At 36.4% G+C, this 26357-nt stretch overlaps 1 long non-coding RNA gene across 1 annotated transcript in view; it reads left to right on the top strand.

Annotated features, from left to right (window-relative positions):
• The window catches only part of LOC148131404 (uncharacterized), a 63716-nt gene extending 42171 nt beyond the window's left edge, over window positions 1-21545 (top strand). The window contains exons 2-3 of the long non-coding RNA XR_015748784.1: window positions 6276-6410; window positions 21426-21545. This is a non-coding gene — a long non-coding RNA (uncharacterized LOC148131404). The remainder of the gene's footprint in view (window positions 1-6275; window positions 6411-21425) is intronic.
• Window positions 21546-26357: the final 4812 nt, after the last annotated feature.

Raw genomic sequence — 26357 nt, 5'->3', positions numbered from 1 at the left:
TCATCCGCTACTCTAATCCTACAGTCATTATATAGTGATAGATTTAAAAATAAAAAAAGGTTTTTTTTTCTTTTCTGATGCAGTGCATTTTACTTGTCAATAACTTTTAATTTTTGTTGCACTGTTCCATAAACTAAAGGTACTTTTTTCTGCTTATAATAAAAAAAATTGTAAAGTAGCTGCATAAGATTAAATGAGCCATTCTAAGCTTGAACTGTGACACCGCAAACAAGAACAGCAAAGAATTTTAAAAATGATCTATTATTCTAAGTAAGATTGGAGTATGCTAAGCCCAATGCAACGCCACAATTACAAAATGCCTCGTTTTGAAAGGCGTTGCCAAGGAGTACTAGGAGAATTAAACACAGATGCCAGTATAATCTGAATGTAGGCATTTCTCTTCAATTAACCAGTTGAAGAGATGAGAAATGAGGGAAGAGATTGAGATGCTTCAGCATAATGACAGCCCTGTGTGGAGAAAACATCACAGATGTCTCCCATGTTTTCTCCTCCTAAGAAGGTGCTTCTCTTTTTCTTGATATGTAATTTATTTTGAATTTCTCTCAGTGGTGTCTTTGAATGTAATTGTTGGAGATGGTGAGGTGGCTACAGTGGCATCATTTTCATTGCATCGCTCTCCTCCCATACCTCTCAACCTGAAACATGTCCAATGGGAGAATAACCTTTACAATGTCTACCTTGGGATGTTGTTGAAGTGTGGGAAATTAGGAAGGACAATGATCGTGGCCATCATGTAGCCTTTTTTTTGACCCTCCTCTCAGTGATGGGCTGGTCCCAGTTCAGACCGGTTCTAATGAACCGGTAGTTCCAATGATCAACTGGCCCTAACCCTAACCCTAAACCCGCCCACCCTATCCTGTCCTATATTTCTGCCTTTTTCAGTTCATCTAATTCTCACAGTAGATTTTGCATGCCTCAGCTGTTCTATTTACCAGGGCTACCCTGTAGAGGTTCAGCTTTGCGTTTTTTGAATGCTGCACATGCATGTGAAGTCTGCATTAGGTGTGTGTGTGCAGTCACAGAACCGGTTATTAAATGGTTGCAGCCCACCCACTGCCTCCTCTCCTCCGTATAGATGTTCTTGCCTGTAAGAATGTATTGGGATAACTTTTAGAAACGGTGGTCACCTTGTAGCCAGCCTTCACCATATGTGGAGCAGCAACAGCTGTACCCTGCCACCCCGTGACTGACCTCCCCCTGACTCTGAGGAACAGGCCGAGGCTGTCTCCTTGTAGCGCTAGGCCTTCCTGTGACCCGAATAAAACCCCTCCAGCCTCTTTCCCACTAAAGCCGTGCTACAGTTCTCCATTTATTTTTTCAGGTGAGTAAATGCTGTATCAAATGCTGGTGTCTCAGTTGCTTTTAATTAGCCTTCTGGAAGCCAGGCTTTCATCTTGGGTGAAATCTGCGTCACTTCAGCTATTTTCAGCTCTAAAGCTCTGAGTTTTGCTTTTATGTAACTTGTGGAAGGCACACAGGAAAGGAAGGGAAAAGGGGCTAATCCCATCTATTTCAGATATATTATGGTTAGGCTTACGTTTGAAAAGACCCACACAGATTTTAGATACAAAGAACCACTTTCTCAGAGTTAGTGTCAGATGCAATCTCCCCACAGGGAATGTGACTGAATGAGAAAATCAGCTGTAATGACCTTCATTTTTGTGGTTTCAGCATTCTGTGCAAAGAAAAAAGTCAAGCAGGTGAGCCTCTTTTCATGAATTAACCTTTATTTGGAATCCCTATAAGATTACAGAAGGACAAGGATAGTCCCCCCCCCCCCGGTGCCATCACTCTGCTAAACAACTAATTCCCACAATACTGTCAAACTATTTACTAAGGCTGAATTACTATTATTCTTCTCATCCTTCCTATTACCTATCTCCTACTTATGACTATAACTTTGTTGCTTGTATCTTTACAATTTATATTGTTTTATTTAGTTTCCTAGTATGATTAACGTTGATTGCTTAATTAGTATCCTTTGACTATCACTAAGTGTATCTTATGATTTATGATGAATGTATTTTTATGATGACTATGATCATGATTTATCACTTATAGCTTTTATGTACACTGAGAGTTTACGCACCGAAGACAAATTCTTTGTGTATCCAATCACACTTGGACAATAAAGCATTCTATTCTATTCTATTCTATTCTATTCTATTCTATTCTATTCTATTCTATTCTATTCTATTCTATTCTATTCTATATTTCAACTGTCCCATGAAGGGAGGTTCAGAATATAGATAGTTAGATGATATAGATAGATAGATAGATAGATAGATAGATAGATAGATAGATAGATAGATAGATAGATAGATATAGAGAGAGAGGTAGATAAGAGAGAAATGAGAGGGAGGGAGGGAGAGAGAGAGATAATGTATCAGTTAGATGGATTTGGCTCATGGTAAATCTGAATGTTTTCTGGCCTACAACAATGGCTACATCAACTTTGTGCAGAGGTTAAAGTAGTGAACTAGGTGTGGGGAGCTCTAGGTTCTATCTAGACCGTCACTCAGTTACAGAAGCTTACTAGGTGACTTTGGGCCAATTACTCTTTGAGTAAATGGTCAAAAGTCAGAATTGTTGCTGTTGGGAAAAATAGAAGAATGGAGCACTTGCTGTAAATTCCTGTACAAAGGAGGAATAAATAAAATCTAATCAATAAAAACAGTATTATATAAATGTTAAAAAGCAACATTTTATTTATGTTAGGAATATGCTAACACTATCCCTGCTTATTTAATATAGGTTTGTGTTTATATAAAGCACAGAATACCATCATGAGAACAAGGAAATGCAATTCCACATTACAGTAAAGAGACCCACTTAAAGTAGGGGTATCAAACTCACGGCCAGTGGGCTGGATGTGTCACATACTGGTCACGCCCACCCCCAGTTTAGCAAAGCGGGGGGAAAGTCCCAATATATCACATGATGATGACGAGACGATGTGAGTTTCACACCCCTGGCCTAAAGCAGTAAGTCTTGTCCATTAGCAGTAGGGTTACCATATCCCAGTTGCAGAAATCTAGAAACAGTGAGATGACATCACAGAATTAGAATTTGCTGTCATCTAGTGGTCAGTTGGATTTTTGCAATCCGGATATAATAGCCCTACTTGGGCCAGTAACTTGTATTTGTACAAATCTACTGCTACAATTGAAAACTCATTTTGAATGAAATAGAATAAATGAAAAGAAGCTCAAAGAAATGGATTTTCATTCTCTTTTTGAGATGTGGGAGTTCCATAAATGTGTGACTACTGAAAAAGATAATTTCCAACTATTCTTTTATGAAAGAGTAACTGATACTTTGCTGTTTCTGAATGAGAGAGTGAAGCTACTAGAATTCCTTCAACTGATCATGTTTATCTAAAATCATGTCAGAATAATTAATCTTATTCTAATGGCACATCTCTATTAGTAGTTTGAATATGTCATTTTGATTGTCCATTGTTAGGACACATTATTATGCCACTTTAAACAATTGATGTCTTATTGCAGGATACATACTGCGCGCGCGCGCACACACACACACACACACACACACCATATGGATTGTGTTATATCCATAAACTAGATCACTGACCTTAATTGCTGGAGGACATATCGTGTTACCGGCATATTAGTAAGATTTAGTTTCCAGTCCTATCAGTATCTATACAATACAGGAAGGGTGAACAAATGCTGGAATTCTCTCTCACATCCAGCTGCAAAATGTTGACTTGCTTTTCATATTGCTTGTTCCCAAGTGACCATTGTAAAATAAAGGCCGATTTAACTTACAATTTGGGAGGTCTGAATGGTCTTAGTTTTAAATTAGGCTTGCTTCATATATGCAGATTATATAGTGATTATTGAAAGAATATCAGCTCCATCTGGCAGTTTTGTCCATTCCTAGGAATTGGGATAAAGCAATTCTTACATTTTGGGATTACACTGGTTTATTTAACTCCATGGTGTCTTCCAATTGTGTTGGGATTGGGCATTTTGGGAGTTGTAGACTAATAATCAGGCTAAGTCACTGCTAAGTCACTGATCACTGCCAGGAGTTCAATCCCGACCGGCTCAAGGTTGATTCAGCTTTCCCACTTTTCCGAGGTTGCTAAAATGAGGAGCCAGATTGTTGGGGACAATATGCTGCCTCTGTACACCGCTTAGAGAGGGCTGTAAAGCACTGTGAAGCGGTATATAAGTCTAAGTACTATTACTATTTTTAAACCTTCCAATTGAAATTCCACTGGAGACTCCAATTTCAAACGGCCAACATCCCCAGATAAAGCAGTAGTTTACTTACAGGTATGTTACCATTATGTGAATCTCCCTTCCCGACATCTGGGGTCACAGTATAGGTTCGATTCCCATGTTAGGCTAGCAGCAACTTTCTTATGTATTTCATTTAAAAGAGGGGGGGCGGGAATCCCAATAGCATATAGGAAAATGCTTTTGTTCTGATTTTTTAAAAATATCTTTCACAATTCTACAAATGTGATTAATGTTTTTCAAAACTGAAGATCATCAATGTGTGCACGTGTGTTTTAAAAGCAAAGCCACTTTTTTGCCTGTAGCTGTCATATTTAGCTAGGAGATTTCTTTAGTTATTAAAGGAAGAAATAATCCCCATCTAGCTGAAATGGCAGGAAGGAAAGGGAAGCCAAACACTGTAGAGGCAGCTCTGGGTTCCCTAATTAGCACCTTGGCCCTCCACTCGGGTGTATTGAAGAGTCAGGCCTTTTAATGAAAGCACCCAGGGCAGACAGAGCAAGCTTTATATTCAAGAATATGTTGTAGATTAGACCAACGCAGCTGAAAGGAAAGAGCCAAGTTCCTCATTTCTGCTGATACTGCACCTTCGATTGTGGACTGTGTATTTAACCGCTACCAGTAAAATGAAATAGTTTTCTAGAGAGCATTACTGGTTTGGAAGCAAAAGCTTCTCCATCTCCCCCTTCCCCACACCCTTTATAGTACGTTATGGTCCAAAGGGAACTTGGGTAGTTAGTTAAGAATTAAATTAGACATGGGGGTGGATATTTTATACAGCCCTCAGACAGGTCTCAAGCCAAAACCTCCTCAAGGTCTAGGCCGCAGAAGAAACCTTCCTAAGCTTATTCTTGTTCAAGTGACTTATTTGCTTTATTTCTATATTGTTAACAGATCTTTAGGCTTCCTTTAAAGAAAAAATACTATTGGGGATGCCCCGCAGGATAAAAACAATTAATATTGAATTAATTCAGAATTATACCTTTGTTCTGCTTAATTCCACAAAGCCACAATTTAATAAGTTGGCATAAAAAAACTGCTGGGATAAAACCATCATTCTTCAAGTTATACTGAAGATGTCAAGTTATATTACATGTGGGAATACCTAAGCAAATAAATATCTCCTGGCATAGATTCCACAATGAACAACCCCTGTCTCTACTGGCCTTGTTCCTTGGTGGATGCTTATTATGATTGGTGAAACATGGGGCCATGCTGTGTGGCGGAAAGCACTTTTTTAAAGAAATCCACTGCATGTTTTCACATTCAGTATTGTATCTCAAACAGTGGTGATATTGCTTAACCCAGTAATGAATTAAAATGAAGGAAACATTTTCTTTTATCCTGACTTGAAACAAAGAGGAGTAGATTCTGTTTCGAAAAATAAAGACACATGTAATATTTGCAGACCAGTGGGAGTGATACAGAAGTCCCATCACTTTGTTTAATTTTTAACACACTTTCTCTTCTCTCTCGTGAAGCGGGAGAAAGTCTGATCTTGCAAATTTGCATCAAAACAAACTCAACTTTAGGCTCCACTGGCTGGCTACTACCCAAATACTCATAGCTCTTAAAGTATTTACTCTGTAAAACAGACTAAAGACTGAATTTACAAATTAACAGATATTTGCATAATACATTATATAATATTACTCATTTGAAATGTGGAGTAAGAATAAAATTTGAGCCAGTATTTTTTTAAAATGAATATATAGATGGTGTAGTGGGGCTCAAGAGTGAGACTTTAATCTTAAATGCAAGCACTCTACAATACAATCCAGGTTTTTAAAAGTGAAATAATTCAATATGACTTTGCTAGGATTAAAGCTAACTATGACTATGATCACTCTTGTTAAATCAAGGTATGTAACTATGTAACCAGTTTAAATTGTTGAAATAATTCTGTGTAACTGGTTTAAATTGGAAAAATCCATCCTTCTTCTGGACATCCTTCTTCTATCATCCCTCCTCCTTCTACCCTGATAGGAATGAAGAATAAATATAAAGGTAAACCAATGATGCTACATTTCTGGATAGTTGGACTAAGTCGTACAAAGGACTGAAGCAGAGCACAGAATATTCATAGAACATCCATTAACAATTTCATCTCACTAATGTCTTGTAAGTGATGCTTTCTTTTTATATTGATTTTGAAATAGAAAAATGGTTAAAAACAAGTGTTTATTTTGAGCTTGCTTATTATTTGTAAATTTAGTTTAAATTGTCATTAAGGGAAAATAAAAACTGGGTCTAATGGGCTTTATTGCACAGGTAAAGCAGTTCCAAATGAAACTGTATATGGTTTTGCAGAACATATTGGAGAAGGACCACCTATGTGAACCTTGGACTGTGTTAGAAAGTAAATCATGTGACATGAGGAGAGGGAGGCATCAAGTGGAATGACTCAGAATGACTCGTAGCTCTGACACTCCTCAACTTTTTTATTACTGACTTGAACAACAAGGTCAAGGAATGTTTTTCATATTCACAAATGGCCACAATATTGGGCAGAATAAGCTTTACCCTAGAGAATAAAAATGCAAAACAATCTTGGTGGTCAGTGGTTGAAAATCAAATCAGGAAATGTAAGTGCAAAGGTTATTATCACACAAAGAAGACCTTGATTCTGGCTTTCAGTGTAACACTACAAATAATTGGAAGGGGTATAGTTTTCATTGTAAGAATAGCCTTGCAAGTCAGTTAATTACAAGCAGTAGCAAATGCACTGAATACTTTTTGGAAGAATATACTTTGGTTTGTTCCCCATGATCATAGAGTATGTACAGTATGTACTATAATAAATTATTGTTGTTGGTTGGTTAAGCATACCTGTGATCTTATAACATTGCTCAGTTACTTTGGGATGCTTATATATGTCATCATTCTTTTTTTTTTAAATAAAGTTTTATTTGGGTTTTCACACATACAAAATACAAGTAAAACATCTTTTTTGAAAATAGCATGGTCCTGGGTTGAACTTCTTTATACAGACACAAAACTCAATTTCATGCTCCTTTTTGTATTCTATTCCATATCTTATACTATTCTACATTTTCTATATAGTTTTTCCCCTCTTTTAATTTTCTCAATTTTATTTTGATTATCGCATCTCAATTCAAATCATTATATTTATACTTTTGTCTGTTCTGTTTCAATTTCATATTATCTTTTCTCATTAAACAAATTTTCTCCTGTAGTTACTAATTGGAGAATGGCACCTTTATATCTTTTAATTACATCCATTCAACTCTTATTTAAACTTCAATATATACCTTAAGGTTATGACCTTCAATATAATACATAACTTCCAATCAAATTCTGCTGGTACATTCTTATAATACACCCTATATTCTTTAAAAAAAAAGATTATAAATATATGTAATTATAAACCCTCATTCCATTCCAATTCAGTTCTATCATTAATAATCATTAAACTCTTAACATCTTTAACACTTCTTTTCAATTAAATATCATACTTCCTTAAAGACACATATAATCTCTCTACTTCTAATTCTCTCTTCTGCATTTCCCTCTTGTTGCTTTCTGATTTTATACTTATTTTTCACTCTATTTTTTTTTTGGAGTTGTTTTTCCCAATCTTAAATTTTCCATTCTCTTTCCTCCCTTTCCTTTTTTCCCACCGCCTAAGATTACTTGTTCATTAAAGATGGCTTCTTCTTTGTTGCAATCTTCTTGTTCTGCAGGCATTTCTTGTTGTTTCTCATAATTCCAAATCTCCATTTCTAAAAACTGAAATACGAAGCCAAAAGAACCTCTCCCTTCTTGTGCATCTTCTTTGTACTTTTAAAGTTCCATTTTCAGTTCTTCTAAAAGTGGAGCCATTTTAAACATTTAAACAACCACCCGATTGATTTTAGTCATTCAAATACAAAAACCAAAAATCCAGAAATCATCAAGTAATCCAAATGGTCCCAAATTATTTCTTATTTCTTTTTCCACTTTCTCTTCCTGGGGTTTTGTTGCGATATTTTAGTTAAAATGTATCTTTTGGAAGTCTTGTTGAGATTTTGCTGTAGGTTCTTTTTAATTCCAGGCAGTCGCCTCCCTTCCAGATCTTGCCCTTTTATTCTTTTTCTTTCCTTTCCTGTTTCAAAAGCTTTTGATTATCCAGAAATCTTTATTATCCCTTTGACTTTTTATTTGACTTTTTATTTTCAGCGTTAACTGTCTATTAATGTCAAAGTGGATTTTTTTTCCAATTTCTTGCTTAAGTCTCTTAGCTGTCAGTATAGGAAAAGGAGAAAAAAACCCAAACCTTTTCCCTTTTCTCCCTCCTTCGCAGCTTAAAAATCTTCTTAGGGATCAATGTTATTGTTTTTTTTAATAGTTTCAATTCCAGGGTACCTTATTTGTTGCTTTTGCTGTTTGACCCGGTCAACCAAAACTTTCTCTTCTTATCTTCCTCCTGCACATTCTTTTCTGGTCGAGTTCTTCTTTGTGGTGGCCATTTCTGACCACCGCTACAACCGCCTTCGGGAAAGGGAGTAATGGCCAGCTGGGAAGGAGGGATGCAGCTCTCCTCAACCCTGCAGGCAGTCTCCCCCCTCTCACCACCTCTATGGGGGTAGCTTAGCCCTGAAACCAGCCGGCTCGGGGCGCTCCAGCAGTGAGCATGGATCGAAGCCTCGCAGAAACGAGATTTCGGTCTGTCGCCGAAGAAGCTCAAACCGGAAGTCTATATGTCATCATTCTTGCAGAGTCTCTGGAGTTTGTTCTTCTACATATTTGATAAATCCATCAGCAGAAAACCTGTGTCCTAAATCTAATGTCCTTTATTTGATCCAAAAAAAAAAAAAAAAAAGGCATAACCCTGTATTTATCTCAAAGGGTTATATATGAGGGTATTTCAGAAAGCATTTATGACTTTTGGCATCAACTGTTATTATTTCCAAAATCTCTCAGTTGCACAAACTAAAAATGTCACTCATTTTACTCATCCATTTTCTCTCTGAAATTCATGTAGAAAGTTGTTGTTCTATCACTGATAACACATTCTTTATACAGTTTTTTCCCCAGGAAATTCAAATTCCTGGTGTAGATTTCACTGCATAATTTTGTTCCCATTATATAAATAAACAAGTTGGAGGGGGAAAAAAGAGCTCATTCCATTTCATATTCAGAATTCACCCAGCTAATAGCATTGCAAGTAATCATTACAAGGCTCTGGAAGGATTTTCACCCCAAAAGCACAGTGCACAATTTTCGTGTATCTTTTACATAGCCTGTTCACACTGTTCTTTCATTTCAGATTGGATATTGATATTAATAAGGATTTTGAAAATGTAAAGAAATTGCTTCGCAGTATGTTCCAGAAACTTTAGATTACAACTCCCACAATTCTTGTTGTTGAATGTTTTGGCTCAAGTTGATAAGAACTGAAATCTAAACTGCTAGCAGATCTTATGGCTGGTATGTTGAACTCTTGGGTTATCTAAGATAGCTATTTTAAAACTAATTTGTAATTTATATATTTTATATACTTATAAACTTTTAAATTGTAAGCACTTTAGGGTGTCAAACATAGGTGTTTTATCTTTCTTCATGGTTTGATTGTTTTAATTACAAAACTAATACTTGACCCTGAAGTTTTATCAACATAAAATTTATACAGTATTTTGTATTATGTCGTGAAGTTGGGATGGAGTAAAAATCTCACTCTTATTCGGCTTAAAATCGAAATATTTATTATATAACATACAATTACTTTGATTTGCCAAATGTAATCAATGCTACATTCATTTTAAATATAAAATTTAAGCAACTTTATGGGTATCAACATTATCATTTTAGACATATTGGTTGATATTGACATTAACTTTCTTTTTTCTTAATATTTTAAGGTTTAAATTATCTAAATTATTAGTGTTTATAATATCTAGTCAATACTATAAAAACTACTGAAACCATAGTAAATAATACACAGAACTCGAGGTTTACAATAATACACAAACAATATTAAAAACAATATTTCCAACCTCATCCATTATCCCTTAAAATAATATCCATGATGATCCATAAATAGCCACGAGAGTCCAATTCTATTTTATGTGAATATTAAGTGGATTTGGAAGGATTAAAAGACAAAAAGGCTGGTTGTTTTGAATCCCCTCTCTTTTTTTTTGTCAGTATTTCTCAGGTTTGTAAAAGACCAAGTTCTCTCTGTGAATCAATCTTACATTTAAAAAACAGATGAAAGAATTGCTGGGAGGGCATATGAGAAAGTATTCCTTGGGACTGATTGGTCAGTATTAATTTCCCTTTCTTGAAGTTATTCACTTCCTGCAATAACACATTTTTGTTTGCCTCTTCCACACTCTCTGGTTCACCAGAATAGGCTAGAAATAGTTTCTGGAGGATAGAAATAGAATACCTTGTCCTCTGCTAAACCGCTAATTCACAGTCAAAGTGACTTCCAGGTACATTCATCTATCTTACCTCACTTATCCATTATATAATGGCTAGAGATTTCTGTCCATTTCAAACAGAGTGCTTCAGTTTGCAGCAGGCTGACTCCATCAATTTATTGGCTACTTTATAGAAGTCAAAATGCCCTCTTAACCGAATCAGTGTTTAGCATCACCTCTGATATCTTGTAAAAGTTCTTGACCAGAGTACCATAATAGAAGAATAATTTATGGGCTATTTGAGAATTGGGGGTGAAACCCTTCTACCTCAAGTGAGGGAGGAAATGTTGAAGCTATGCATCATTGGACTTACCTTTAAAGAGTGTCTAGAGAAAAGTAGCTGGCCAAGGGAAAGAATAATAGCTTTTTTTTAATGTGGGGGTTTTCAATCAGCAACTTTCTATTTACAAGGCAACTATTGGGATTATTGTGCTGTTATGGCTTTCCTGTCAATAAATTGTTAATGCATTTTCATTTTAAATCTGCTTATTATATCAGAATATATATGCATTTTGATGCTTTAACTTTTTAAATATAATATATGTAGATACATTCCATTTGTGTGTGTACATTCCATATACAGTAATAATGTTATGGACCAAAATCTACAGCCAACAAGGATTAGTATATTACTAGATGTTTTTGACTTTCCAGTCTAAGGTTAAGAATGTTACTAGCCCCAAATCACCCAACTGCTTTCAGTGCTTAAGGAAGGACTAGAAACTCACTCTCCTCATTTATTAAGCACATTGATCCCTATATCATACTGGCTCTCATATAGCACACATATATTTAGAAGTCTGTATGACCAAAAAAGACCTATGGGGAGGAAAGTTATTGGCTTTTGCTTTCTTGGAACAGAAAAGTGATAGGGAATAGCAGCTGGGGATTGTTCAATGGGAGGATATGCTAGTTTGCTGTCCAGACTCCTTGCAAGCTGTGGCCAAGATGTTTTAATCCAGACAGGATTTTCTTAAGCGGTTTAGAATCAAGGCAGCATAAAACCCAATAAAATATTCAGCTAATAAAATAATAAAACTATAAAACAACACAACCCAAACAGAAAATAGACCAATAGGGAAAAAATGTCATTCAGAACTGAACTGTAAATTCCTTAGTACTAAGAAGAAAAATCAGGAGACAGCTACAATTTACAGTGTAAGGCCATAGCAGCTTATGTGTAGGACAGACCTGCAGAAAAGTATCAGAAAACATCCTTGTACATCAAGTAGCAGTCAGAGGTGCTTAATTTCACAGCAAATGGACAGACTTAACCATAATTTCAACTGAGAAACTGAGCATCCTAGATTGAGCTAAATTCAAAATCCCTAGGGAATTCCTGCAAGTTAGACACTTAGACAGGTCAGCCCTCAACAAGCGCATATAGCAACATTTAAACATCATTCAAAACAATAAAAAAGTTAAGGGAACGAAAAGACTAGACCACTTCTTCAGTGAGCTACACCCAGATAAGAAACATCTGCAACAACGAAGCTCAGAACACAAGCAGTCCAGAATAAAAATAGATTTCATTAAAAGAATGCTCATTGAAAGTCAACTCATGATATCTTAGAATTATAAATTACAGAACTAGAAGAGTACCGATTGGGTCATCTTATTTCTTTATTTACAAATTTTTATGCTGCCCATCTTCCCTATAAGACAACTCGTGAACTAATTCTAATTCTATAATAATAATAACAACGTTGAGCAGTACACCAATTCTTATAAATGAATAAACTTTATTAGTTAATTGAAAGTTCTCAAGAAATTCACTTCATGGGTTTTCGACAAAACTTTTTTCTGATCAGCTTATCCTACTTATGTTTTAAATTGCAGCAGATGTGTTCATACTAATCTGACTGAACAGTTGCTTCAATTATCAACTGTTTGAGTTAACAGTAATTTAATTTTACCTCCTTGTTGCCATTTCCTAATAGACATTCTTCTGTATATTTATTTTTCTAAGCATTCATGAGCTCCTTTTTTCTTGCTATTTGTACTTTAACGTGAAGTGTTATACAATCATTATGCACAAATTTAATTTTTCACTTGTAATTCCTCATTATCTTCCTAACCCGTGTTTCATTATTTTTTAAACTTGCTGAACTCTGGTAACAGAACATTAGCTTTAGTGGCAGGAACCTTGTTTTTGAAATATTCCATGAAAGAATTGAATCAGAAGAAATATTTATTTTTATTTCTTTGTGCCACTTTTGAATGTGATGGGTTAGCCCATATAATGTGTTTCACAATTATTAAATCAAGAAGTAAGATTCTGCAGAGGAGAATTGGAATTGTATAGAAGCTGTATCTTATGGCAAGATACAAAATAGCTAAGGATAGTCCTTACACACACACACACACACACACACACACACACACACACACATACATACATACATACATACATACATACATACATAAGCCAAGGGAACTGACTAGAAATGTAACATTTTATACCATGTTCCTCATTTTACTTAATGGAAAACAGTTAAAGCAGTAGAAAAAACCCATTTTCCCCATATTAATTTCTGGAGAAAACTGTGATGACGCATGAGTGGTATTTCACTTTTATAGATATAGACTTCTTTACATATGAAAATACTTTGCTTTACATAATAGAAAATTATACTTTATTCAGACTAGTCACTAGTGATGGCCAGGGAGAATGGGGCAGTGTATGTGTGCGAGGTGGCGTCAAAACAGATAAGCTGGAGAAGATCAAAATTCATCCTTTTAGATGAATGCTGGTGCATGCACTTCTGACCCTGCCATCTTGCTTGTTTTGACTCCATGCCTATGGAAGTTGCTGATTCAGACAATTATTATAAATATATTGACAGGAGTTTTTTTTAAGTGTCTGGTTTTTTTTTTCTCAAGTGGAACAATAAACTGCTGAATTCTACAGCATCCCTTCATTTTTGCCTGGTTAAGAAAAACAACAGTCTAAAACTTAAATTTGAAATCACTGTCAGCAGTGCAACAAATTTATGGGTTCTGGGTTTTTCCTTCTAATGGATCAAAGTAGAGTGGGAAAATGAAGGGGAAAACCAAGACTCAGAAATACATATTTTCAGGATATGAAATGCTATCTGCAGCTTCTCCTTCTGTTTCTTTGCTTGTTATCATTTTGATTATTTTTATGGGTCTTGAAAACTGAAGTTTTACTTATTGTAAAACCATTTTTTCCTCTCTTTCTGATATTTATTTCTTGATTTGTTTTTTTTTTCCAAGCACAGCCCTGTTTATTTTACCATAACTGTTTTATGTGCCATTTAAAATGAACAAATATCAGGAAATAAAATTCAGGGGAAAAAATCATCATCACCTACCACCATATAATAAAAGCTTCATAATGATACTATGTGAGTGAGGTTTTTATATGCTATGTCACTTTATAGCATAAATTTGGCAAAAATCTGTTTATATTGCTCCTAAGCTCCTAAAATTAATATTAGCAATCAACAATCATTTACTTCCTTATATACCAAAATTAAATCCACTTGTTCAATCAGATATAGTTTTGAGTGGCTTCTTGCAAAGGTTTAATATTTTCCCCTAAATGAATCTGAGCAGGGGTGGAATTCAAATTTTTAACAACCGGTTCTGTGGGCATGGCTAAGTTGTGGGCGTGGCTTGGTGGTCATGTGACTAGGTGGACATGGCTTGGTGGTCATGTTATTGGCTGGGTGTGGCCAACTCAATATCACTCACATCGAGGCACGCATCTCCTCCCCTGGCCTCTCATGACTGTGGGGATGCTGCAACAGTCGTAAGTGTGAAAAATGGTCATAAGTCACTTTTTTCAGTGCCATTGTAACTTTGAATGGTCACTCCACACAAGCAAAGTATCAGCAAAGGAGGGGGGAAAAACTCCAGAGATGTTCCTGAGACAGAAAGTCTAGTCCTGCCAAGAATGTAATAAGGGTTAACGGAGAGGCTGTTTCTGTAAGCAACACCAGAATGTTTCCTTCCTGCCTTCCTTACAGGATTAGGCAAATAATTTCTTCTAACAACTGGTTCTCCGAACTGCTTAGAATGTTAACAACCGGTTCTAGTGAATAGGTGCGAACTGGTAAAACCCCACCCCTGAATCTGAGACATGGACTGTACAATCAATTGCTAGGTAACAGAAGCCAGGAAAAAAAAGAGGAAAAATAAATAGTTATGTCAGTTTTCACTCTGGGCAACCACTTGGACAAAGTTGCTTTGGGTTTTTTTTGCCAACATTTTCAGAAGCAGCTTACCATTGCAGCATTCTTAGGAGTGGGACAAAATGACTGGCCCAAAGCCACCCAGCTGGCTTCATGCAGGATTTCTTATTTTCTAGCCTGGTGCCTTTACTACACTAAACTAAGAAAGATAGAAATGTATTTATATTTCCATAATAAAATTGTGCTTTTTAGTAGTAGCTTTAGGTAATAGTAGTGGGACACGGTGCCTCAGTGGCTAAGATGCTGAGCTTGTTGACCAGAAAGGTCGGCAGTTGGGCAGTTCAAATCCCTAGCGCCACATAATGGAGTGAGCTCCCGTTACTTGTCCCAGCTTCTGCCAATCTAGCAGTTCGAAAGCATGTAAAAATGCAAGTAGAAAAATAGGGACCACTTTGGTGGGAAGGTAAAAGGTTCCGTGTGCCTTTGGCGTTTAGTCATGCTGGCCACATGACAACGGAAACATCTTCGGACAGTGCTGGCTCTTTGGCTTTGAAATGGAGATGAGCTGGAAATGACTAGTACCTATGTGAGAGGGGAACCTTTACCTTTACCTTAGGTAATGGTAAAAACAAGTTGCACCTGAACAACTACAACAAATGCTAACTAACTAAATCTATAACCTAGCGCAATGATTATTTCTATTTATTACAAATGTTGTGATCTCCAGATACTTAGAAGAAAGTAAAAGGTATCTGGTAAGGATGCAGAATGCATCAGCATCACTCCTGCAAAGAAGTTTGGAGCTCACATTTAAAGCAGTTATGATGTTTTCTGGTTCACATATCAACTGCAAAATATTCCTGCAAGCAACAAAGCCACTTTTCTAAATTATTTCTGAAGCCGTACACAGGATTGGGATGATCTAGAAAATGTTTATAAATGTAACACTATCGAGCTATTCTACTTGTGCTGCCTTTATATATAGTAGTTTCTTCTTATGTTTAATATTTTTGTAGTTGTTGCTGTTATATAATTATTCCATATTACCTTAAGGACTGAAAGTGGCATATAGAAGACTGTCTATTTAATCCTCACAAAATCAATATTGTTACTTATGTTGGACTAGGAGGAAAATAAGGGATGTATTTGTTTTTAATGAAATTCCAAAATTATCCAAAAGCTGGGCAAAAATATTTGGCTCTACTAATGTCATAATCATATGGCCTTCATTTAGCATTGTTTTTGTTGTTTACCTGAACTTCCCAACCTCAAAAATATATTCTCCATTCTTCTCTATCCTAATACAAAGCATATTTTCATTTTCCTGTATGTACCCTGTCAGCTAGAGGAAAATGAACTCATTGGCAACACACTGTTTAGCATAATCAGATCTTAGCAACAATGTAAATTCAGTCATTTGGTTTGAAATTGTAACCATGTCAAACTTGACATATTTTGCATATATCATTTTTACTGATTATTTAGCTTGATCTCTTTTATCATTTTGATCCAATGTTGTCATTACTGATATATAAAGGATCCACTTACCCCGGTCTTTTAAAACTTGGCATTCTCTAGAGTTGTTGCCATAACTTGAAACCAGCACTCTGTTGGGAATTTTGTTATTGTAAATTAATTTGTTTTCATCCTACAATCAATGTTGTATAGCAACAAAAGCAGCTTACATTTCCATATAAAATTATATGATGTAATATATTAGATGTTGCCTAATCTAATTTTTAACAAAAGAATCTGGTCTCCTGAAACTTCAGAACAAACTTAAAAACATATAAGAAGTACATTTTCAAAATCAGCTTTTCAAAATTATTCAGAAATCTTCAAGTATATTTCACCAAATAAAATAAAGCAAAACTGACCCCTACTGGCCAACTGCACACGTTTTTTAAAAGCTCCTTTACAAGTATTTAAGTCTATAGAAGATTTGGAGGGAAACCATTTTTGTATTCAAAAAAGCAGTTTTAAGGGGAGTTGAAAATACCATAATTAAGTATCATTTTAAGATTCATTTGTTGTTTTTCATTGCCATGGTTATCTGCAGCTTTAGCAATAGCTCTCCAGAAAGAGGGCTGAGAAAATATCTACAGACCCTTCACATCCTGGACATAAAACTGTTTCAGCTCCTCCACTCAGGATGCCACTCTAGGGCATTGTATGTCAAAACAACTAGACACAATGACAGTTTTTCTCCTCATGCCATCATTCTGCTAAACACCTAATTGCACAGTTTATGCCTAAAGATTTTTATCCATGAATTAGGGCTGTATTACTACTATCCTTCTCGTCTTTCCTGTTACCTTCTCCTATTGGTATCTTATAATTCTATCACTTTGTTATTTGTATGTACACTGAGAATGTATGCACCAGAGAAAATTCCTTGAGTGTCCAATCACATGTAGCCAATAAAGAATAATCTATTCTATCCTTAGAAACAGATCTTCTTTACCCTAAGAACAATGGCAGTGTTAATCACCAGGAACAACAGTCACCAGGAACAATCACCAGGAACAACAGTGATTTTTAAATATAAAAATACATCAAAAGAAAAACTGTGGAGATCATTCTAAATCATGGGTATCAAACTGGCAGCCCATGAGCCGGATGCATCACGCACAGGCCATGCCCACCCCAGCTCTGCAAAGGAAAAAAACTTTGCAATACGTCACATGATGACGGTATGATATGGCGAGTTTGACGCCAGTGTTCTAAATCATGATTATATATTTGACTTTCGTCACAATTGATCCACAGCTACTTTGTCTGATAAGTCTGAAAAAAATAAGCAGAGTCTCAGCTCTAATTTATATTAGATAGGTAAATTTCAGATAATTTTAGGATTGTTGGTTATACTGCAGAACCTCATGAAAGTATGCAAAAACAATGCACATTCATACTACTGACCAGGAAAACAGAATGGATTTTTCCACATGGTGCCCAGAATTTGAACCTGATTCCAAAGAGACTTTACCTTTTTAAAGGTAGGTAAAGACTTCCTTAGAGAGTTCAAAGTCACTTGCTAAATATGGATACATGCTTCTGCTCATCAGCATTCTTACCTTTTGGAATGAATTCCTCAAATCTTCAGAAAGAAAGAACAGGGGAATATGTATCTTTTACTCATTTTACTTAATCTATTCAGTGAAATATAAGATCAGAACAACAAATTCTTACTCTTTCTTTTCTCTAAACATTCTAAACCCAATTTCTTGGCTTTTAGCTAAATTAGTTCCACAAAGAAATTTGGCTTAAATTATTTGAACATTGGATTGCAGACAAATCATTTTCTTCTTCCTCTAGTTTTCTGGATATTTAGAGAGATGACATTTAGAAATGCCGCTATATTCTCCTAATCCACAATTCTCTGTTGACTGCCACTTGACCTTATTTGTGTAGAAGAATCAACATATCATAAAATCTCTGCTGTTTGAGTTTATGCAAATTCTGTACATACTATCCAACTGATTGAATGAAGCCGTTTTGGCATTTCTCTGCTTGTCCCTATTATACAAAGCATGACTGTTATACAGCCTCTGTAACTTTGTGAAAATTCAGTACATTTCCTGACCACATTATTTAGAAGTAAAGCAAAAACTATCAGATACTGTAGGCTTAGCACATTTTCAGGTATATTTCTCAGTTTCTGCAAAATAATGTATCATTACATCAAAATCATTACATCAAATTCCTCATCTAGCTATTCAGTGTTTCATTTCTCATTAAGGTTAGAAATTTAAGGTTGTTTATATCGTGGTATAATTTGATTCCAAATGCTACTGTATAATCGTTAATCTTTACAGCTCTGAGAGTGTGCATAAAAATATGAGAATATTTGCCATTAGCTGAATTCCCCCCCCCCATTTTCACTCTGCCTATTTTGAATTGTTTTATTCTTCATCCAAGTCCAATTAAATTTAATTTTCAAAACATATACTGGTAGTCCTTGACTTATGACACAATAGGGATGAGAATTTCTGTTGTTTAGCAAGGTGATGGTTAAGTGAGCTGTAACCTTTTTCTGCCACGTTGTGAGTGCATCACTGCAGATGTTAAGTGAATCAGATTGTTGTTAAGTAAATTCAGCTTCCCCCATTGCCTTTGCTTATTGAAAAACAGCTTGGGAGGTTGCAAACAATCATCACGTGACCCCAGGACACTGCCACTGTCATAAATACATACCAGTTGCCAAGTGCCCAAATTTTGATCACATGACTGTGGGGATGTTGTAACAGTTGTAAGTGCAAGGACCAGTTGTTAGTCACTTTTTTCAGTGTTGATGTAACTTTGGATAGTCACTAATCAAACAGTTGTAAGTCCAGGACTACCTGTTTTTCAGTAACTAGTTTTCAAAATGGAAGATGGAGAAGCCAATTTACAGTACATCTATCAAGTGTCTGGTTCTAATAGAGACTTCTGGCAGGCTGATTGTCCCGTTCTTCTGTGGAAACAGGAAAAGTAAGCAACATAACTTTTACACATCCATACATTTGCCAGAATCAGCACTAGAGTAGTAGCTTACAATCAGTGCTGAAATATGTACTATTGTGTTATGGAAGATAGCACTTTCTGTCTGTCTGTCTGTCTGTCTGTCTGTCTGTCTGTCTGTCTGTCTGTCTGTGTTTTAAATGAATTGTGACTACACTAATACAGAGTTTAAATTCTGAATAAAACCAAGACTGTTGGATACCATGTGTGTACTCAGTAAAGCAAAGAAGATTCAAAAATGTGCGTAGATTATCTAAAAATACTGCTAAGATTATTCATATTATATCTGAACTGACACTATTATATACTAGATGAATTCTCACAGGTTTAAGGTACTCTTTTTCTAAGCCATAGATAGGCATGGGAAAATAACTCAAAGCAACTTGTTGCTAACCCATATTTCCTAGAAAAGTGACGTGGCCAATTAAAATAATTGCCTTTCAGCAATGTGGTCATTTTTCACTTTTGACTGCTATCCACAAGTCCCATAGTATTGATGACCAGACAGTAGCTTGTTTAAAATAGTCTGAGAAATGGGGGGTGTATAAAAAGGTTGTGGTTTCTTACAATGTAGTTTACTATTACTCTAAAAGTTTGTTTGGGAGCCCAGGTTTTATAGGCAATGTTAACCAACTTTAATGAGTTTTACAGGAAAATTTCAGTATACAAAAATGTACAGTATTTATGTATCTTACCTTAAAGTACTGCTGGTCATAGATTCCATCCCTAACAAACAGGGACTGAAAATGATTCTCTCCCAGCCATGAAAATATCAGAGATTATACCTGGAACAATCATAAAATGTATTTTCAAGCTACAGACCTGGCTGTTGCTATATGTTTCGTGGTAGTATTTAAGACTGTGATATAATGTAATGGTTGAAATCTTTCAGCCAGGCTGAAATCTCCAGTCTGCTATTAGGCTCACTGGATTGATGGTCTCAGCCAGTTACATCTCAGTTTATTATAATTCACAGGTTTTTTGTGAGTACAAAATGAAGCGGAGATGATAAATAAGCTGTTTGGAATATCTAGGAGGTTAAGTGAACTATAAATATAACCTAAATGTTATCAGATCCATTCTCTGAAATGAACCATTGCTGTAGCAACCATGGATCACAATAATTTACAGAGTGGCTTAGTCAGTGATTGCTTCATATTTGGGGTTTCCTTTAGTTCCTTAGTCAAATAACTCAAGTTTATATGCTTGCTAAAAGTGGATTCTCATCTCACCTCAGCTGTTCAAGACCATGGGGGATGGGGGGGGAGGTATCGATGACTTTCCATGCCACCTGTAACTCCTCTTGACCTCCCAAAAACTCCCTCAAAGGGGTTGTTTGTGAGGGCCTTTGTTCTGTATTAGCATACTCCAAACCCTGAATCCTGATTGGTCCACATGGACCGCAACCTGATTGGCCAACTAAACAGCCGTGATTGGCGCGCTAAGAATCAACCGCGATTGGCCGAGCCGATCGCGGGAGATTCAAAGCTCTGTCATTGGCCGTCGAGCCACGAGCAATTCCTATATGAAGGGTTGCCGCGGCTCGCAGGTCTTGTACTGGTCTGTATACACAATAAAGAGCTGAATGATCACTTTTGGTCTCGTGTCACTGTGGGAACCGATCTACCCGATCAAACAGCCTTTGAAAAATAAAAGGATTTCCAAAGGGAAAGAGTAGAGAACCTCTTCCATGAGGAGCATAAACTATCTGATATTTGAAACTTACCAGTCCAACCATATATTTTAAATTATTGTTCATTCAGTAGACTTTAAGTTACCTTATTACTTCTCACTAAAAGTCCCATGTCTACATTAAATGAAGCAAACATTTTACCAGTAAAGCCAGCATAAATTCTAATGCTCTGACTTACTAAATTGGTAAAATACTCACAACCAAATTTGAAATATGGTTAACCTGATCCCAAAACCAATATCTTGTAGTATTTGAACTTAGTGTGGTTGAAATAAATGAGACTTTTAAATTTTATGTGGATTGAGTTGTAGTGGCCTGTAATTTTGTCTGTGCATTTATTATATTAATATATCATTTGTAGGCCAGATCCTCTATTGCTAAATTCACCCTGACCCTCTTTTCAAATAAACATATTGCAAAATGAGTAGAACAGAAGCACCATTCAGAAAGGTGGAATTGTCGCAGCCAAAGAAACTGTGAAAAACAGTGAGTCACCAAATAAACTCCAAGCGCTTCTTTCTTCTATAATTAATTCCATCACTTTTGGCAAGATTATTCTTAATTGAAGTCAAAGCCAGAACTCTCACTGGCCTGATCAGTTGCCCAGTGAGCCTTTCATTTGACTTTAGTGTATTCCAGGACAAGCTCAAATTTAGCTACTAGATTGAATGCTTTGTATCTGTTCTAGACTAGACCGTTGATTATATTTGTCACCAAAGTAATGCCAAAATAGTCTCTGGATGAAAAGTAGTCTCTCCCCATGACTTACAGTGTAAAATTCAAGACACCATAATATCAGAGCTAAGTCAGGACTGTCTGGTGGGTTGTGATCTAAACCTGAAGGGTGTGTAATGCCAAATTTCCTGTCAGTCGTTGAGCAAGCATGTCTTGGAAGCAGAAGATATTACTAGGCGAGTCAACACAGACAACCAGCTTTTTACATCAAGTCTGGGAAATACATCAGACCAGCAAACAGTCCTAAGGGGGCTTATTGCATATCCATCTCGCCTGAACTTGAAAGAGAATCCTGAGACCTGAATCTATCCTGTCCATAATAACTCATTTATCTGAGGCTTCACCTCAGACCTTTCGAGTGTGGTTCCTTACACTCTACTCCATCAGGTCAGGAATGTGAATTGCAGAGACTCATATCCTGGTGGATCGCCAAAGAATCATTTAGCTCCACATATGGTTCTGTTTTCTACCCGTTCTGTCATTGTGCCTTGTGGGCAGAATGATGTAGCACATAATAATTAACCTGGAACAAATTCAGATGTAACAACAAACCACAATTAAAGACAACTGTTTGACATTCAGTAACACTTGATGTTCACATCTGTTGTGGCAGCCTTTGGTAGCTGGTCTGTAATGATTTTGAACCAACTACTTACAGCATGTTATATTGAGCAATTACTAAAGATTCAAGTGATGTAAATAAATTTAAAGATGGTAATTAAACATTCAAAATCAGAAGGGTGAAAATTGGAACACAAAGGCACATCAATACAAAAGTTGTGAGTAATCAAAGTAATAATTTATTCCAGATTATAATGTGTGTTCATAATTGCTATGTTTTCAATCTTAATAAGATGGCATGTTAATTTAGAAACATGATATTCATTTTAAATCCTACTTAAATTGCATCCTACTTAAATTGCTTAAATTGCATAATCATCTGCACATTTGCACAGATCTAAGTATACTGAAGACATTCACTACTTTTAAGAAAAATTATTATGGAAAACAAAAAACATTAAAGCATGTAGTTTATGATGCTTATGACCTCTGCATATAAACTTGAAAAGTGTATTTACAAAACATTTTATCTTATGTGAATGTTTAATTTCCCTACTCTTGCCTTATCTATGTGTATGCTATTGTATGCACTAAATCTACATAATTTCAATTTGCAACTCTGGTTTGATTTCTTCATTACAAATATGATCATTCCAGGATAGTATTTTTATTATTCTTGGTAGGTATCATCAGTGGACGTAAATATATAATAGCATTCAATTTGAGACACCCTGATTAAAGTATTCTGAGATATATATTCATGCACTTGTTAGGGTCAATTCGTGCATTTACACTAAGTCAAGTATATGTAATTGTGAATGAAAATGAAGTGTAAAGGTGTAGCATCCTTTTCTGAATGACATATAAAAAGACATTGTTTTTCTTTTTATGACCCTTTAATCCCTTCATTCGGAGTCGAGTCGATTGAATGGTGCTGATCATTTACTGGCTGGATGTCCTTCCTGACACTTACATGGAGTTTGCAGCAAATATTTTATCTTTGCGCCCTAATAGAGAAACATCTGCTGCTACCTTGGATCGAACTCTCAATCTTCTGAGTAAGAGGTAAGTGTCTTCATCTCTAGGTTACTATGCTACTCTATACATAAAAAGATGTTACAACACTTTTTTGTGAGTTGATGGCACTGTTGGCTTCTTGCTCTTTAATTTTCCTTGGTTTACAATATTATCTAGCCATTAAATAAAAAAGACATTTATCCCATTCTGCTGGCAGCAGCCATTTTTCTAATAAACCTTGAATAATTCTGTTATATCTCTTTACTTGTTTCAAGAATCAAACTCTCAAAAGAACAATCATGTGATGAGACTGGAGCAGAAAAAAAACAAGAAAAAATACTCAAACTCAGAAAGCAGAAGTTATTATCAACATTTAAAGCACTTTATGCAGATCAATGCAACTGGAATCATTTTTCTCAAAATATAATGTTCTCAAAATATAATTCTGAATTCTGTATCCTGATATTTTTTTCTTCAATGTATTAATAGAAATATCAATCAGGTACCGTTCCCTACTTCTGAAAATAATAGCTCCAGTCATGTTAATCCAGCCATGAAAATGTAAGCTAAGCGCAATAACTCCATCTTATAAAATACCTGTCTTGCTCTCTGTCACATTAATTCATAATTCTAAAATATATGAACATATACTGTATTTGAACATATAAACATAATATCCCCAAACAAAGCAAATAAGCAAGCACGCATAGGGTAACAGACACTGGAAGGGTGATAAAATATTTTTTAAATGCTGGAATAAGTGTTACACTATTTTAAAAAGAAACAATTTTAAAACACGCTACTCAAAGTTCATAAGTGTAGAATATATGAAGGCTGTTAAAGTAGCAGTTGGCATTCTGTATTATTCAACAAGCTCTTAAAATATTAGTATTCAAAGGTTCCCTTGAAACAGAATATTCTTAGAGTAATATTTTGAATCCACAACTATTGCAAGCATTATGTACATACAACATTTCAGTACAAATTGCATTCTATTTACTGAGAAACATGTAATTAGTGACTCGTTCTATGAGATCCAATTGTGGGAATCCGATTAATTGCTTGTAGGATTATGACACGCTTCAGGGGAATTGTCAAAGCCAAATGTGCTGTATTTATAGACACAAGCATTCCATTGATCTTGCTTGGGATCTTTTAAAAGAATTGCTTTTGTAGGTCTGTAACAGTTGCATCTCGCTTGAAACAAGACTCTGCTTTCATCTTTATTGGATAGCAAATGACAGTCTAACATTCAGCTTTCAACTTAAGAAGACCTTTAATAGTCCAGTATTCCCAGAACTGCTTATACAGCTGCTGTAATGGGCCAAATCCACTGTGTGCCAAGCCTCACGTGAGCAACTTCAATGGTTCCGGTGCATGCTAGGTCTCACGTAGGCTGAAAACAGACACCAGGAACAAGACCATAAAACACGTCACAAGGGCAGTTAACTGGAATGCAGTTTGGTTTGCTAGTTTAAATTTACCATGGCATGGTTATTGGAAGATGCGATGCATCCACTAACATTCCTACGCATGTAACATAATGATTGGATAAACTCACCCCTTTGTGTGTTCCCAATAAAGGAGTTCCCCAAACCCTGATCGGGGCAGCTCACCCAAGATAGAACTTGCGTTAGTGTCTTTCTTGATGCATTCGACCACCCAGTGAGAAGCCTTCCATATGCGGAGCAAAACCGCATTTGGTGAACCCCGACGTGATCCACTAAAAGGAACGGGTGCCTCTCTTCGACTGCCTATCTCACCCGGCCGGGCGAGCCAGTTGCAACTCAGGGAAGCCGTCTCGTGTCACGGATCCCTCCCCAGGAATCTTCATCAAAGAAGACATCCTCCTTTCAGGTGAGTATGGGCGGAAAATTCTCCAAAGAGCAGATGGCACGTTTGCAGGAATTGGAAGAATTAACGAAGAGTTCAATTCGTATTTTTGGGAGTCAGGGCAAAATGCTCCTGATTCCAACTAAAAAGGACCTTATCACCCTTTTGACTTACATTTACATACAATATCCGGCTTATCCGGATAAAGGGTCCTTGAAAGTCTCCACATGGCAACCTTTGGGTGATTATTTTCATGATAACCCCAGGGCTCCACCAAAATTCTGACCACGTGGAGGACAGTCATGGAATGCTTAACAATCCATGGCTCAGCGCTGACTAAAGCCCCCTGGGGATCCTCCTCCTCCCTATGCAGCTGAAACCAAGACAAAGGACGCTTTCCCATTAAAAACTCCCCCCACTGCTCCTGAACCCATGAGTTCTCCTAACTTAAATTCAGCGGAGGACCAAACACCCATGGGAGCATTCGCACAAGCCATGGTGCAGGGACGCAGAGAAGGCTCTCTTACTCTAGAGGAGGTCTCTCTCTGTCCCTTTGATGCCGAGTTCGTAGAGAAGCTTCAGAAAGCCATTCATAGGCAAATCTCTAATGAAGAAGCTTCTGTTAAAACTGGCTGTTGAAAATGCTAATGAGGATTGCAAGAGGATTCTACAGCCTCTATCTGCGCGGGGGGCTTCCTCTCGGACTATATGTTTGAAAGTAAACAAGAAAGCAGCAAGGAAAAAAGAAATGGGAGGGGCAACCCCTAGTGGGCTGGCCTTTCCAGAGAACACAGATTGATTTCACCGGAGTACTAACTCCACACGCATATCTGGGCTATAAAATGCTTTCTGCTACTGCCTATCCTTCACTTCCCTCTTTGTCTCTACCTTCTCAACCCACCTTGGTTCAACTTCAGCAATATCTGGGTACCATAAATTGGGCCAGACCTTTCCTGTCTTTAACCACTGATATTCTTTCTCCATTGTTTGAAGCCCTTACTTGGGGAAAAGCCTGCTGACACAATATCCTTGCAGCAACCTAAGCTTCAAGCAATACATCACCACAAAGAGCTGAACTTGCTGCAACCATATTAGTCTTCCAGAATTTTAACGAACCCATCAACTTGATTTTAGACAGCCTATATGT

The sequence above is a fragment of the Notechis scutatus genome, chromosome 3, assembly GCF_049901735.1.
Source record: "Notechis scutatus isolate UNSWTSFEM ecotype Mainland chromosome 3, rNotScu1.2, whole genome shotgun sequence".
NCBI classification, from domain to species: Eukaryota; Metazoa; Chordata; class Lepidosauria; order Squamata; family Elapidae; genus Notechis; species Notechis scutatus.
Note: the sequence above shows the minus strand (reverse complement) of the source record. Positions and strands in the feature narration are given on the sequence as shown.